Source organism: Leptonychotes weddellii, chromosome 12 (genome assembly GCF_054177405.1).
Source record: "Leptonychotes weddellii isolate Sample4059 chromosome 12, ASM5417740v2, whole genome shotgun sequence".
NCBI lineage: Eukaryota > Metazoa > Chordata > Mammalia > Carnivora > Phocidae > Leptonychotes > Leptonychotes weddellii.
Genome location: NC_138380.1, coordinates 44,649,369 through 44,660,252, shown reverse-complemented (window position 1 = coordinate 44,660,252; position 10,884 = coordinate 44,649,369). Strand labels below are relative to the sequence as shown.

Here is a 10,884-nt window from a genome sequence, read left to right as displayed (position 1 = left end):
AAAAAAAAAAAGAATTTCCAGTGAAAGAAGACTTAAAGGCTTGTTATAGTTTACATGTAGACATATAGCCCAGGTGGAGTAGAACGGGCTCAAATCCTCTTGTCCATGTGCCCTGTCCATGATTTCTGTGACTTTTTAGGGCCTCGTGTTCTTGGGGGTCTTTTCCTCTAGTACCTTGTTCCTGCTGACCTCGGGACCTGTCTTGGATCTCAAGGCTGCTCTCTCTCTCTTCTCTGGCCTGTGACCACCTAGACATACCCAGTTTCCTGGAGGCCTACAATTACTACTCATAGAATGCTCTGTGTATGGACCTGTGCTGACAATTCCACTTGCATGCGTGTGTGCGCGCGCGCGTGCGTGTACACGTGCTTGCGCATAGCCGATGTTACCTAGCAGTCCAGCTTGGCAGATAACTAACTGCTAATTAAGAATTGATATTGGACGTCATTGTTGGTAATAGTTCCTTTTCATACCCACATCAAGGGAGATGCTTTTGCCAGCTTTCCTCCTAAACATCTCCCAGCAGCCGCTCTGCCGTTCTCCCTCAAAATACTCTTTCCCTCTCTCTGATTCTCAGGCTGCTCCCAGAACCTCAAAATCCCTCCAGTGTTACTAGGCAGAGCAATTCACCACTGTCTTGGACCCAATTGGAAAGTGATCAAATGGTCCATATAAGTATTTGCTAAAAGGATGACAGTTTTCTCCCCTAAGATGAATTCTGCTGCAGCTCAAATAACAGATGATTTTCCCCAAATATGTGGAATATTTGTACAAGCAAGCAAAGATCATGTGCATTAATGCTTGATATATTTTCAGGAATTGTGTTGGAGAACTCCATTACCCACACTGCATCCACCAAGACATAGCACTTTCTGGAATGAACCATGATCTCTTATGGTGGGCGGAGCCAAAGTTTGTCTCTGTCCAAGTGCATTCCTGACATTATAATGAGCAAATATGATTCCCAGTGTATAAATATTTGTCTAAAAATGCTTCCTGGCTATCTTTAAATGAAAGTAAATTTTATCACCTTTTAAACTAGTAAGAACACTTTGGAGGAGGATTCTTCTGCTGGGAATGTCCGAGACTCAATGAGGAGGATGAGTGCCCTTTTGAAGTGGGTGGAACTGAGTTGTCAGATCCTCTCTGCCCTAGAGAAGTGGGTGTTTGATAAAGACTCAATTGCTGGTGATATTTACTTGAGAGAGTCTATTAATTTTAGTTAATTTATCTTCAAATTTACTTTAATGTTCTACAGATAACGTTAATGTTTAGTTTTTTCTGCTAAAGAAGAATTGAAACTACAGAGTAAAGCTTGTGTCTTTGGTGAAATATGAGGGCACCTGGGTGGCTTAATCTGTTAAGCGTCCCCTTCTTGATCTCAGCTCAGGTCTTGATCTCAGGGTCATGAGTTCAAGCCCCACATTGGGCTCCACACTGGGAATGGAGCCTCCTTAAAAAAAAAAGTGTAATGTGGTTCTCTAATATTAATTTTTGGGGGAATCCTGGGGTGATTCTTAGCAATAGTGACAATAATCACTTTCTGATTTCTTTTTTGAACCAAGCTTTTACGTTATGTGGAGAGCAACGCAAAGCCCTATTGGACATTATCACACGTTTTCTCATAGCGCCCCCTTGAAGCAGGTATATATTGCCTCCTATTTTACACTGGAGGAAACCCATTTCATTTCACCTACATAATACTTTTTCCAGAAGTATGGGCAAGAACCACAGCTGTGTCGTTACCTGTTACCCACTGTGCCTAACTCAGTGCCTGGCCTATGGTGGGTACCTACGAAGTATTTGCCGACTGACTGGCTGGATCAATGAGTCAGTGTAGAGAGGAGGAGTAACTCACTCAAGGCCATTGGGTAGGAAGTGGACCCAAGACTCAAACCCACGGCTGCTGGACTGTTGAGCCCAAGCTCTTAAATGTCATGTAGCAATTGCATCCACCCCATGCCCAGCTCCCATACAAAAACAACAGGTTGATTTGAACAATGATATCTTTCTTGCTGCCAAGGCACACAAGTCTTTGTGGAAATGTGAGCTCCATAGCAAAGCATCTTTCATCCCTGGGGAAAGACAGAATTCCTCCCTGAATTTATCCCCCTGAGTGGTGTAAAAGAACCCCTGACCCTTGGTGCACCCGGAAGCATCCCAAGTCTAACCTTCTCCAGGTCATGGTCAAAGCTCCAGAGAAATCTGTTTAAGACTCCAAAGTCTGGCCTTGAGAAATTCTTTTTTTTTTTTTTTTTTTAAAGACCCTATTTTATTTATTTATTTGAGACAGAGAGAATGAGAGACAGAGAGCATGAGAGCGGGGAGGGTCAGAGGGAGAAGCAGACTCCCCACCGAGCAGGGAGCCCGATGCGGGACTCGATCCAGGGACTCCAGGATCATGACCTGAGCCGAAGGCAGTCGCTTAACCGACTGAGCCACCCAGGCGCCCCTGGCCTTGAGAAATTCTTAATGGTCCAAATACAAAGGGGCAGAGTGGGATGAGATGATGCGGAATTGAGGATGGTGGGGGCTGTGCAGAATTTCTTTTCTTAAATGAAAAGCCCATATAAAATAAATAAATGAAAACATAAATCACAGTGTCTTCTCCGGGCTCCTGGCTGGAGGAAAACAAATTAGAAAGGGCTTGAATGAAAGGAGTATTGAAGAAGCTTGACTTGAATTAAGTGGTTATATATTTTAAAAGCACTTTTGTTGGGTCCTGTAAAAATAGCAAATAAAAAGGTAGTAATATCCCCTGGCTCTGCAAGGCAAATACCAGTAATAAAGTAAGCTTGGCTATGTGTGTGTGTGTGTGGGAGGGTGGGGGCAGGGGGCGGAATTTAAGAGTATAAACTTCAGTAGAAGGGAAAAGTAAAGCATTTGGTTTAGAAACACTTTCGTTTTTCCCTTAATAATTAATGATGAGGTGCTATGTTTTCAAACAGATATCATGTGTCTTTCTAACACCATTCACTTTGCTCTTAAAATGGCCCCCAATGAAATTTAGAGACAGAACTTGAATTTTTTTTCTTTGACAGGCAGCCTCAAGGAGTTGTTTCGGGGCTATCGAATACTTAAAATTTAGGGTCCATTTTACAATCCCTTCCTACATAGTCTGAGGGGAGTTTCATGGCAAAAACCGTAGCAAACATCTAACACAGGCACCACCAGCCAATTTGCAGCTCCTTTTTGACCTGCCGTGTTATGAGTAATTTAAAAATAAACATCAACTAGCGAGCTTAGATATTTTTACAATTACATTGAGGCTTGAGCAACAAATTCTGCAAAAATGGTTATGGGAGAAAATAACACAGGAAAAGTTACCAGGAAAGAGCTAAATGAACTTTCTCCTTGTTAAGAAATGTTTAGGTCCTTTTGTTTGTAAATGGCAGGTGGGTGGTACGATTCCAGTGTAATTTCAGAAAGCCATCTTCTGAATGTAATAAACATGTCTGCAATAATAGGATTCAGAAAATAGCAAAATGCATTCCAGACACCCTTTGATTGTGCATACAGAACAGAGAATTTAGCTATAATTGGCTATAACCCAGTTATGGACGGCAAATGACACACCATGGAGTTGGGTGATGTAGCAGCTCTGATTAGCGACGGTGCGGTTCAGCTGAACACCGCGCATAAAATAGCGGGCCTATGGTGACACAGCACCTTGCCTCCCTTCTCTCTCCCTCTCTCCCTCCCTCCTTCCCTCTCTCCCTGCCTCCCCGCCTTCCTTCCTCGCTTTCTTCCTTCTGTTTCATCGCAGTATCGTAACTTAGACGAGAAAACGTATTTTGTTATTACTCAACGAATCAAATGTCAGCCAAGCCTTCATGCTCTTCAGAGAGTAACGGTCGTATGGAAAGGGGAAGTAGGAGCCCATGGGGAATTGACTTTTGGAGATCTAGATGTAATTTGAATCAAGAGTTATAATAGGAAATAAACCATTACAATAAACAAGGAAACATGTATACAATTACTTTCACGGTGTGATTTTATTCACTCTAGTTGAGAAAATAAAGAGATAATACTGACCGTAGCACCTGGGTATTTCATGCGAACTGTAAAATCTATTATATTAAACAAAGTCAAAAGCAATGTGAAAGATCTTGAATCTATTCAAGGCATGCACCTCATTACAGACTTAGCAAATTAAAACACAAATAGGATTAGAAAAGAATAATGTAACAATCTCCCACTACGGTCCCTAGAGCATTAAGTCATAAATTGGGTTTGCATTAAATTGTGCCTGCAGTATTGAATTCAGGGAAAGAGCTGTGGGCTGGAGATAAACCATGCTGGGCTACTCACCAACTTTGGCAAAGCTATGTGTTTTCTGAGACGTGTAGTAAATTTGTTAGACTATAGCAGGTCCACAAAAAAATGAGCACTTCATATCTTAATTAAAAAAACGGCGGTGTCACGCCGTATGTGGTTTGCAGAGATATAAATGCAGACAAAAACCTACATGTGAAACGGAGCTCTGTTACCTGCAGGAGTTTAAAGCAGTTAAATGCACTGCTTAATACCAGACATAATTGTTTGTTTTAACTCTCAACACCAAGTTTTTGATCAATTTTGTTTTGTTTTTATTTTTATTTATTTGTTTGTTTTGCAAAGGAAGGAAGAAATGGAGAAAGCAAACCATCCTCTTTAGAGAGCACATGTGGGCTTTTAGGGTATTCAGAGGAACGTTCTCTTTCATTCCATGTGAAGATTAAACCTTAACTATTCTGGTTGATCTATAGAAAAATAGATGTGACTTATTTTTAAAAGCAAGTGAATGTACTAAAGTCAATTTTTTTTAAAGATTTTATTTATTTATTTGACAGAACGAGAGAGGGAACACAAGCAGGGTGAGTGGGAGAGGGAGAAGCAGGCTTCCCGCTGAGCAGGGAGCCCGATGCAGGGCTCGATCCCAGGACCCTGGGATCATGATGTGAGTCAAAGGCAGATGCTTAACGACTGAGCCCCCCAGGCACCCCCTAAAATCAATTTTTTAAATGAGGCAGGCTTTGGAAAAACATTGTCCACTACAATGCATGTTTCTTCTGAAGGGGTTTACTTTCTTTGGTTTATCTCCTAATCCCCTGTGTGAGGGAGACTAATCAGGAAGAGGAAATCGTTCTGATCATTGTAGGGCACCCTCATGTTACTTCCTATCTGCTGCCTCTTTGCAAATGGGGAGGCCACATGCAGAGAGCCAACTGTCGGTCCTATCTCTTCAGGGCCGCTTTCGGGCACAGGACTCAATGTATTTTATTTTCTCTGACTTCTAAGGCTGCTATGAGATTTAGAGAAAATCGATGTAAAATGCTGAGATGCTCAAAAATGTTTGTCTCCCAGCTCCCTCTTCATCACGGAGTGGAAGTCATGAAAGTAACATTTGAAGGCAACCCAACTTCACTTGTGTGTGTGACCTTCCATGCTTCGTGGTGTGCAGGAACTTTTAGGTTCTTGAGGGAAATATTTCTAGAGTGCCCTGTTGGGGGAGGTCCAAGCATCCTCTTCCTGGGCAGTTCCGTTTCCCTTCCTCTGCCTCTGGGCTCCATCCTCTCCCTTCCAGCCCACACTGCTGCTCTCACGGCCAGGCGAAGGGTTTCTACATCACACTTAGTAGCAGACCGTCTGTTTCAACCGGCATTGTATAGTTTTAAAAGCTTATTTGAAAGTCTAAACAGCTCCCATTTTGGCTTTAGTAAGACAAATATGGACAAAAACACGCAGTGCCCCTTAAGTATGATGGATCCTGGGGACCGCTGAAGTTTCCCGTAGCCAAAGTCTGGCTCATCATAGGGGCAATTTTTCTGCCGCGTTATTTATGTGGTGGTTTTACTTCTAATTATGGCTCATGATGGCTGTTAGTGCTGAGCAGTAAGAGAGCAAACTGCATTGTACTGCCATTTAACTCCGGCCCATAAAACGGGTGATAAAGCTGAAGGCTTAAAACCAAAACAAAACCCCCCAAAATGTAACTTTCTATGACAAGCTCACATCCGTTTCTGCCGTTCTGAGGCTGGAAACCTTCCCTGAGGAAGCACAGGGAGGTGGGTGACTTCTGAGGCCTGGGGACCTCAAATTTCGCTCAGGCTTCACCCTTAAGTAATCCTTTATTATAGACCAAACAACCCCAGACCGTGGATATAATTAACACATGCCAGGTTTAATCAGAACCAGTGTACTTGTTGTTTGGAAACTAATGAAAGCAAATAGAGGTTAGTTAACACCGTAAATAATGAAAGGTCTTTTGTTGTTCTCAATTTTGATTACTATTTTTTGATGCTAAGACAAATGCCACTTGGTGCGTGCATAAACAAAGAAGATAAATGGCCGGGATGAGAATGAGTTGTCCATAATCTGATTACAGTGATAGAGCTGGCTCCTAGGAGAACCGCACAGGGCTTAATGATTGGGTTGTTGTTCTTAATATGTCTAATGTTCACTCTTAAAGAAATCAAGAAAAATGTTAAGAGGTTACTGATATTTCACCGTGCCTTTGGGTTGTCTGTCAGAGATTCTGACAGGAAAAGAACATTCTCTGTGCCTGGAACACAATGTCCAGCCATGTAAGCTAATTTGTCCAAATGACATTAGGAGGCATTTAAAACCGAAATCTGCCCCAATTCACTCCCTCTGCTGGCACGGCCATCGGGGGCAAGGCAAGGACAGGCTTGGTTTTGTGGAGGTTGCGATGCGATAGAATAGCTGTGAAATACCACTAATCTTTGGCATACCTAGTTCCTTTTTCTTCTTGACAGAATGCTTCTAGATTTCAGTAAAATATCTGCTAGTGTTTGGAAAAGAAATACATTATTTAAAGGCTTGTGGCCACTCTAGCCTATTGGGATATTAAGGAGTGAACTTACAGTTATGGTCGCATTTGGTAGGAGCTCATGTTGGTTGAATGCAATGATTTGCACCCCTTCTTTTAGCATGAATTCCACGGTCCTGTGTGTGAGCGCACGTGTGTGTGTGTGCGCATGTGCATGCACATTCACACGTACCATAACTCATAACTGAGTGGTCCTACAAATTGAAGCCAATCTAACAGAGAGGTCTCCCTATGTGCATTGCTCATTGCCTCCCAGATACCATCACTGTGGAGCCTGCAGTTTTCCTAACACATTTTAGGATTACCCCAATGCCATTCAGCCATTAAGACCTCTGTTGCCTTTGAAACTCCAAACTGGACAATTGGATTTCAGATAAACAGGAATTGGGATACTCTGCTTATTTTAAACCAGCAACCCAAATGAGTTGGAATACTCTAATTTCAATTCATCAAATATATATTGAGAGCCCACTATGTGCTAGTGTCCCATTTTACAGATGAGAAAGCTGAGGTTCAGAGTGCTTAAATAACTCCCCCAAGACCCCTAGCTGAGTGGTTAGTTAGTAGTTTAGTCTCAACTTTGAACAAAACCTAGTTCCCAGGTCCATGCTCTTTCTGCTACCCTGTGTGTCTCGATCAACAGTTAAACCTCCATGTTTCACCAAATATTAACTATCTGGTCTCTTTTCTTGATAGGATCTATGGATCTGATAGAAGTAGGCGAATGACCTTGTCCCATGCAAGGAGAAGCAGCAGACAACGATGGCCTAAGCGATCTGCTCTCTGCACCGTGGGGGGCGGAATGTGTCTTACGGCACTTCTCAGTTCCCTGGTGGGTCTGCCTCCTCTTTGCCTCACAGACCAGCCTTTGGATTCAATCACTTCCCAAACCCAAAGACTGAGGTTGGACTCCCAGGGACCCAGGAAAGACATTGGGGTGGAAAGGAAGAGAGAGAGAGCAAGAGAGGGCTGATCCTCTTCCTGTCCATTCCAGCCCTTGCCTCCTACTGTTGGTCCATTTTAGAGCCACGTTGTCACACATTGGCACCCCCCCTCCCAAGGGCAGGGAGAGGGAATGAAAGGAGATGAGACAAAAGCACAGCTGTGCTGTTTATTAGGCCTCTGGTTTAAAAAAAAATGGAGAAAGAGGTTGGAACTAAGCTGCTCTCTCTTAGAAAATGCTGGCAGTGAGTGATTTTAGTGGCGGGTTTTTGGCATCTAAATATATTAGCTAAAGTATTTGAATATAATGAGCTATGCAATATGGTGGGGTAGAGAGAGCCTGAGGCTAACCAGCATGATTGTAGTGACCTTGGGCGAGCCATTTCATATCTCTGGGCCTCAGTTTCCTCTTCTGCGCCAGATGCACAGTGAGCCAGACGATCCCTGAGACTTCCGAGGAAAAGCACGAGGACTAGAACAAATCACCTGCTGACTCACCTGAATCTTAGCTGTCACTCCATTCATGCAGGAGCTGTGTGACCAGGGGTCAGTTACTCAACCTCTCTGAGGCTTACTTTCCACCTCCGTGAAATGGGGATAAGACCTCTACCTCAGAGGGTTGTTAAGAGGTTTAGACTGGCTAGTGCACGGTCAGCTTCTGGGGAAGGCATTTTCCCCAGACTTGAAGGAAGGTCTGGTGAGTGGGATGTCTTGAAGGCGAGTGGGGAGGAAGCTGGTCTATGAAGTACAGGGTGGGAGAGGCCTGGCCTTGAGGGGGACTGTGGGGGCTCTGAGCCACCCTTCCCAAGGGAGGAGAAAATGAAGTCACTCTTGGTAGCAGGGCAGAAAATGGGATATCTGGATGCCACGCTTTGTCGGGAACATTGCCTTCGAGGGGGGGAAAAGAAATCTTGGAGCACTCCCGCCTCCTTGCCTACGGCTTTTCATTCTTAACTCTTTATTTTTAATGAAGATGGTAAGGTTTACGACTTTTGACAGTTCCATTTATTTCTACCATTTTCATCTAAAACAATACAATGAACAGCAATTATTTCCGCCCGGGGTTTCAACTACAGCTGGATAAATGTCAGTATTAATTAAACACGTTCTGGGTACTCTGTGTTGTCTCTTCTGTTTCTGCCTGTCTGTCTGTATTTCTCTCTCTACCACCAGCTACCAAACCATCCCTCTCTCCTACTTTCTTCTTGTCCCCATTTTTCATCCTCATTGTGGACACAGGAAAACACTGAATATGGCGCCTGGGTGGCTCAGTCGGCTAAGCGTTTGCCTTTGGCTCAGGTCATGATCCCTGGGTCCTGGGATCGAGTCCTGTATCAGGCTTCCTGCTCAAGTGAGGAGTCTGCTTCTCCTTCTCCCTCTACCACTCTCCCTTGCTCATGCTCACTCTTTCTCTTTCTCTCTCAAATAAATAAATAAAATCTTAAAAACAAAAACAAAAACAAAGAAAACACTGAATAAGGACCCAGTTGAACGAAGGGGTTGAACGCATGGCTAGGAACCCCGTGCGTGAAGAATCCCAGAAGAGTAAACCCTCCCTGGAAGAGCACATGGAGGGTCCTAGTGAAGGACAGACAACACTTTCCATTCTTGGGCTCACTGCCCAAAGCCTCCAGGCTACAGAGGGGGTGACCCAACTATTCTTCCAGACATGAAGCTGGCCCGTTCCTATCAGTGCCAAGCAGAGAACAGAGGATCTTGCACCTGAGCAAGTAGATTTAATAACTTCCACACTTAAATTCTCTCCAGGCTTCCTCCTCAGGTATCACTCACCCAGTGTAGCTGGAGCTCTGTGGACACACTATGTCCCCAAGAAGACGGCAGGAACTCTCTGTGCATCATCATGGTCAAATAATTATATTTGTTAGGGATTTGCTTCTATAGGATATTTTTTTTGTGATTCAAATCTATTTCCAAAATAAATATGGATCTCTTCTGTAAGTAAACACAATAAAAAAACAGAATGCTAGAGGAGGAAAAGAGAATTGAAATCACTGAAAAGGTGTCAGATGTTACCAGACATCTAAGATAAGATCATTAGAAAAGCTCGGCTCTGGGCTAAGGCAAAAAGGAAAATCTGGAGTGATACAGTTTATATCATCTGACAAAATCCCACCTTTTTTTTTCACTGAACCACTGCTTCCTAGAACAAACTTGGGGAAGAATTTATTACCTGGGTCCTTGTGTGAGTGCATGTTGGATGACCGGCTGAACAAAGTTTTCAAATAGAGTCTTAAAAAAGACCTTCGTCTTTGTGCCATGGGTATTCCTTTGTCTGAAAGGATGGGAGAATTCAGGTTACAGAGGCAGACCCAATATGTGGGCACTACCTTTAGGTTGGATTTAACACCATCTTTTAAAAAAATAATCACTTTGTAAATAAATCTTCCTTGTATCGAAAGTAATATATGTGCAATGTAGGAAATTTAGAAAATACAGATTTTAAAAAAGAGATAAATCTCCAACGCCACCACTCATTTAACCACTATTGACATTTCAGTCTTGTCTTCATCTTCTTGTCTGTGTGTATCTTTGGCATGCATGTCTATTTTGTTTTGTTAAATGTTTTTTAAATTTAATAACGCAAATATTTCCCATTCAATAAATCTCTCTACAATATCACTTTGAATGCTTGCGATACTGTGTTGATATGAATACTATAGAGCACATCAGGAAAATGTTATTCCAATATATTTAGCCAACTGCCCGCATGCTAGATATTCAGGTTTCTAATACTTTTATAAACAATTCTGTAGTGAACATCTTGTGCTAACTGTTCTCAAGATACCCTCCGTGACCAGCCGTGTTTCAGGGAGGGCAGGTCTAGTCCATTTAAGACCTGAGTGCCCCACAGGGGTACAACTAATAAATTATTTGTCCAATGACTTGCAGGCATAATCTGCACTTCCTACACTTTTCCAGGCTGGAAGGAGGAAATAGTACTGAAACACACAATCTTGATATAAAGAGGATTTTCCGGGCCGCTTATTGAAGGCAGTAAAATTCTTCATTTCTGTCCTTACATCCTGCAGCCTCGAGGTAGGAGAGAATAGAAAAGGTGGATGTGGGGATCACTGAAGAGGCAGACAGGA

General features: G+C 42.9%; 1 long non-coding RNA gene across 9 annotated transcripts in view; it reads left to right on the top strand.

The window, feature by feature from the left end:
- The window catches only part of LOC115940325 (uncharacterized), a 134,420-nt gene extending 125,229 nt beyond the window's left edge, over nt 1–9,191 (top strand). For all 9 annotated transcript variants that reach the window (XR_014139245.1, XR_014139244.1, XR_014139275.1 and 6 more), the window contains one exon: nt 7,529–9,191. This is a non-coding gene — a long non-coding RNA (uncharacterized LOC115940325). The remainder of the gene's footprint in view (nt 1–7,528) is intronic.
- Nucleotides 9,192–10,884: the final 1,693 nt, after the last annotated feature.